The following is a 6,184-nucleotide window of genomic DNA, read 5'->3' on the forward strand; positions in this document are numbered from 1 at the left end:
ATTTGATTTTCCTAAATGTATTATGAGGTTGAACATCTTTTCGTGTACTTATTAGCTACCTGTAAATCCTTTTCAGTGAAATGCCTTTTCCCTGTTTCCTAATTGGACTATTTCACTGTGGAGTCTGGGTATTTTTACACATTCTAGTCATTTGGCATTTAATCAATTCCTCACTCAGGACTCTTGCTTCCTTATTGATGACATGTCTGGTTGATTTGGAGAAAATGGGAGAAAGTGTCTATTGTGTTGCCATGCATCTCCTCGTGTCCATTAACAGTTGCTTTACAAACTTCTCTTCTCCTTCGTTTGATTCATACATGTTGATAAGACGAAAGTTCTCAGACCAGAGAGATAGCAATGCTGTGAGGCACTTGCCTGGCATGTGAGCCACCTGCCTTCAATCCCCGGCACCACGTATGTTCCCCCACACGCTGCCAAGAGTGATCACTGAGCACAAAGTCAGGAGTAAGCTCTGAGCACAGCTAGGTGTTGTCCAACCTCCTTCCATGCCCCCCAAAACATGTTCTCTGGTTTAGTTTTCTTTGGTTTAACCCGTATATAATGACCATCCCTATATATTATTTTTTTCTTTAACACGATCTTTAAATATATGAAAATGCCTTGAAAACATTGGTTTTTGATATTCTTCTCTTAAGTTTTATAAAGTTTTATACAAAAAATATTAAAGACCACTTCACTTCTATTCAGTCACAGAATTTTTTTAACCAAACCTAAATGGGTTTTTTTGAATCTGAGTAAATTTTTCTGAAGTTTTTTTTTAAAAAACTTAGTTTAACATAACAACAATTATGCATTAATTATTTTCATCTTATTCAAATACTTGTAATCCTTTACATTATTTTCCAAATTTATAAAAATCAATAATGAGATATTTCAATATTTTAACACTTTTATTACTTCATAATATGTATGTTCCTAAGTATTATTACTACACATGGGCATTGTAAATTGTTATTAACTGGTTTCTATATATATAATTAAGCTGTTTTAATTTTGTAAAAATATTAAACTCAGGATGAAATGCTACATGTCACACACAGGGCAAATAATCAGATGACATGAGCTGATGTATGGAGATAGAGTTATGTGGATAGGAACTAGAAGAATTCCATCTCCCTCCTCCATTCTGTGGATTATGCTGAAGTACTTTCCTATGTAACTTTTAACAGTGTATCATAATCTGCTGCTTTAATGTCCTTATCTGCCAAAATGGTCAATTGTATGACTTTGATTTCCTTTTTCTGCCTGTAATTTTAGGTAAGGTGTTAGCTAGTTAGATAATGGATGGCATCTTTGATTAACTATAGGGAGCTGGACAGATAGTTCAAAGGGCTGGAATATGGATAAGGCCTTGCATGCAGAAGGCCTTGGTTTGATCCTCAGCACCACACCATCTCTCAAGCACCATAGGGTAGGTCCTGGTTGCTACCATCACCATCAGCTTCAAGCATCACAGCAACAACATGCCCAAGTATCAAACCTTCAGGCCACACAGTCAGGCAGAATATTGCTGTACATGGTCTCCACATCTCCTGCCACTGCTGGAGACCACTAAAAAGGTTTTCAACTATTCTTTAGAATACTAACATAAATAACTATACATTTTATTAAATTATAAGTTTTATTAAATGATTTAATACATCTAAAATTATTTATATAGAGTTTTCATGGTTCTTAAGTTGATGTTATGGTGACTTACATGAATTGATTTTTATGTAGACTCTGCTTCAGGGTATATCTTATCGGTATTGTACTTTTAATGTATAATATATACACATGTACTTTAAATATGTATTGTACTTTCATAGTAATTCTAAATTTGCTAAGCTCTGTTTAATTATATGTAATGTCTATGCTCAAGATCAATATATGATTTCATATCCACTAAGTATATTTGTCTGAAAGTCATATCAAAGTGGATTTAAGACCTCAATATCAGATCTGAATCCATAAGGTATATGGAGAAAAATATAGGCAGAACCCTCCAGGACACTGAAAATAAAAGCATCTTTAAGGATAGAACAACACAGACCAAGCAAGTGAAACAAAAAAAACAAATTGGACTACATTAAAGTAAGAAGCTTCTGCACCACAAAAGAAGCAGTGACCAAAATACTGAGAGAGCCCATGGAATGGCAAAGAATACCCATACCCATCTGATAAGGGGTTAACATCTAGGATAGACTAAACACTATTAGAACTGTACAAGAAAAAAACCTCCAACCCAATCCAAAAATGAGGAGAAGAAATGAACAGAAGCTTCCTCAAAAAAGAAGTACAAATGACCAAAAGGAACATTAAAAAGTGCTCTACATCTCTAATCATCAGGGAGATGCAAATCAAAACAACAATGAGATATCATCTCACACCACAGAGATTAGTAAACATCCAAAAGAACAAGAACAACCAGTGATGGCACAGATGTGGGGAGAAAGGGACTCTCTTTCATTGTTTGTGGGAGTGCAATTGGTCCATCATTTTTGGAAAACAGTATGGGCATTCCTTCAAAAACTAGAGATTGAGTTTCCATATGACCCAGCAATACCACTTCTTGGAATATATCCTGAGAGTGCAAAAAAGCATAACGAAAATGACATCTGCACCTGTATGTTTATTGCAGCACTGTTCACAATAGCCAGAATCTAGAAACAATCTTAGTGCCCGAGAAAAGACAATGGTTAAAGAAACTTTGGTACATCTACACAATGGAATACTATGCAGCCATTAAGAAAGATGAAATCATGAAATTTGCTTGTAAGTGAATGGTCATGGGCAGTATCATGCTAAGTGAAATGAGTCAGAAATAGAGGGACATAGAATAACTGTACTCTACTCATTTGTGGAATATAAAATATCATAATATGAGACTGACACCCAAAGACAGTAGACACAGGACCAGGAAGATTGCTCCATGGTTGGAAGCCTGCTTCATGAGTTGGAGGAGAAGGCAACTAGGATAGATAAGGGATAACTAAGTCAATGATGTTTGGAGGGATCACTTGAGATAGTACATGTGTGCTGAAAGTAGATAAAGGATCAAACATGATGGTCTCTCATTATCTGTATTGCAAAACCATAATGCTCAGTGGTGGAAAATGTACACTGGTGGAGGGATGGTTTTTTGATCATTGTATGACTAAAACTAAAAAAAGAAAGGTTTGTATGTGTAGCTCACAGTGATTCAATTAAAAAAATAAGTATCCTTGTCTGGTTTTGTTTTCAAGGTAACAGCCTTATATATTTTTTGTAAGCTTCTACATTTGTTGCATTTTAGAGATCATTTATTAGAGTATATTTATTAGGTTTACTTGAAATTATAAATATTGTTTCCATCATTTAATTTTGTTGATATGACTATTTATCTTATTATCTAGTTCTTACTCTTGGAGAACCCAGCAGGATACCGAGAGTATCCTTGTCGCATGGCAGAGTCTGACAAACTCCCCAGGTCCTATTCAGTATGCCAAAACCCAGTAACAATGATGGGTCTCATTCCCCTGACCCTGAAAGAGTCTCGAATGTGGCACTTTCTAAAATCTGAGGGCTAGGATGAAGGAGATGTTACTGGTGCCTGCTCGAAGGCATATACAACAGGATGACAGTGATACAGTGATACTGTAATATGGCTATTTCTTTATTTAATCTGGTTGTGGACTGGAACAATAGCACAGCGGGTAGGGCGTTTGCCTTGTACATGGCAGACCTGTGTTTGATTCCTCCGCCCCTCTCAGAGAGCCTGGCAAGCTACAGAGAGTATCCCACCTGCACGGCAAAACCTGGCAAGCTACCCATGACATATTCAATATGCCAAAAACAGTAACATCAAGTCTCACAATGAAAACATTACTTGTGCCTGATGAGGAAATCGATGGACAACAGGAGGACAGTGCTACAGTGCTAATCTGGTTGTAGTGCCAGATGTTAGCTTCATTTGAAATGTGAACTCAAGATCTCATGTGCAATGTGTATTCTCATTGAAATCTACTAATTACAATATTCTTGGGAATGTGAGGTATAAAACTTACTCTAATTCACAATGATTTGTTATTCTACACTCCAGCCTCTCTCCTATCCCAAACTTCTTTTTTTCTAAGTCTTTCTTTCAGTTGTTCTCTCAGGGAAATGATGGACTTTCATTCATTTATTCAAGTCCAAAGATAAGTTCCAACTCAAACTACAGCAGTGCAAGGCAACCCAAACATCAGGACATTTTCTATTTAATATGACATATGACTTCCTTTGTTAAAATTCAATAAAATTTTTGGCATTTTCCAGCCATTCAGCTGCCTTCAATCCTCTCAGATACCAGACTGTCCCTGTTCTGATCTATCAAGATAAAAATCTAAGACTCTTCAAAGACAGTTGTTATCCATTCTTCCAGAAATCAATAATCAATATAACAAAAACACATTTAGTAAAATTATTTTTTATCAACTCTGTTAGTTATTAGTAACACAAAAAATAAATCATAATTTCTAGATTTCTAGCCTACGAAATCTCAGAAACTGACTTGAATACACACACACTTGAGAATTCAAAGGAAGAATGCCATGGACTATAAATGCCATTTAGGATCTTACCAGGAAAATCATATTGAGGGAAACAAAGAACCTGGTAGTTAGATCCCTAAATGGGTTCAGAGATGGAGAGCACAAATTTTGAGGGCAAGGAGGAAGAGGAATTGGAGGATTACATAAAGATAGAAATGGAACTGAGGATCCGATTGTTTGGAATTGAAAGTCAAAATTCTGGAACATTACTCAAAACAAGAGTCACTAAAGTTCTGAGTAAAAAGTGATGTCAGTCCTTGAGTATGACTCATACATGAAAATCCTGTTTGTTTTTCATTTGCAGAACCCACTGGGGGTTACATATATTCAATTGGAGAAATAAAACATCTTTATTATTGAAAAGACTTAATAGAAAATGTATCTAAGCTATTCTTACTAAGACTTCTTTCAATCTTGCTAACTTATTTCCTTTTATCATATAAGAAATCTACATTTATATTAAGATTTTGTACCAAACACTTCCCCCCTTTTATTGGTTGTTATTAATTTAAAATATTATCTAATTTCAATGATATAGTATAACTTCGTGATGTAATTTATGCCTTCTTGTCTTGGTCAGACCAATGATGTTGTACTTGATCTTTAACGCTTGTACCATCAGGTCTGCGATGGATGCATCTGATACCAGCGTACATGCATTGAAAAGTACAGTCATTTTTGTCTTTCTTCGTTTTGGCAGCCTAGTTCGGCCTTGAGATTTTATCAGCCTCTTCTTCCACAACCATCTCAACACTGCTGTATTGGCGGCTCCTTCAGGGTCAGGGGAATGAGACCCAGTGTATTTACTGGTTTTGGCATATCGAATATGCCATGGATAGCTTGCCAGGCTCTGCCGTGCGGGCGGGATACTCTTGGTAGCTTGCCAGGCTCTCCGAGAGGGATAGAGGCTTTTGAGGTGGCCTCTAATTGCCCTTACGGCCTCTAATCAGGATCCTCTGTGAGCTGTATTACGGATTCACTACCAGGCTTTCACCATTCTACAAAGAAGTGATCATCAATGTCAAGAGAGGGGTTCAGCAGGGTGATACCAGTTCACTGAAACTCTTCAGTGAAGGAGCTCGAGAATGTCATGCAAGGACTGGAATGGGAAGAAATGGGAGTGAAGATAGACAGTCCACAACTACACCACCTCCGCTTTGCTGATGACATCGTTTGAATAACACCAAACTTTAGCACAAATGCTGGCTGACTTCGACCGTGAGTGTGAAAAGGTCAAATTACAGCTAAATCTCATGAAGACAATGTTCATAAGAAACAGTCTCATTCCTGATGGTCCATTCGCTCTCAATGAAACAACCATCTCCAAATGCAACAGTTATGTGTACCTAGGTCAATTCAACATGACAAATGACCTGGCACCCTAGTTGCACAGTAACGCCTTCAAGAGCGTCGAAGAAATAGCTAAAGGGATGAAGAACCTCTTGCTGTGGGCACATCTCTTCGATTTCACTGTTCTTCCTGCATTAATATATGTCTCAGAGACCTGGGCCCTGCTAAATCAGGATGAGAATGCTATTCGGGTCTCCCAAAGAGGAATTTAAAGAGCTATGCTTGGAGTATCACACTTCACCCAAATGAGAGAAAGAACCCGG

The sequence above is a fragment of the Sorex fumeus genome, unplaced genomic scaffold (assembly GCF_029834395.1).
Source record: "Sorex fumeus unplaced genomic scaffold, SorFum_2.1 ptg000063l, whole genome shotgun sequence".
NCBI classification, from domain to species: domain Eukaryota; kingdom Metazoa; phylum Chordata; class Mammalia; order Eulipotyphla; family Soricidae; genus Sorex; species Sorex fumeus.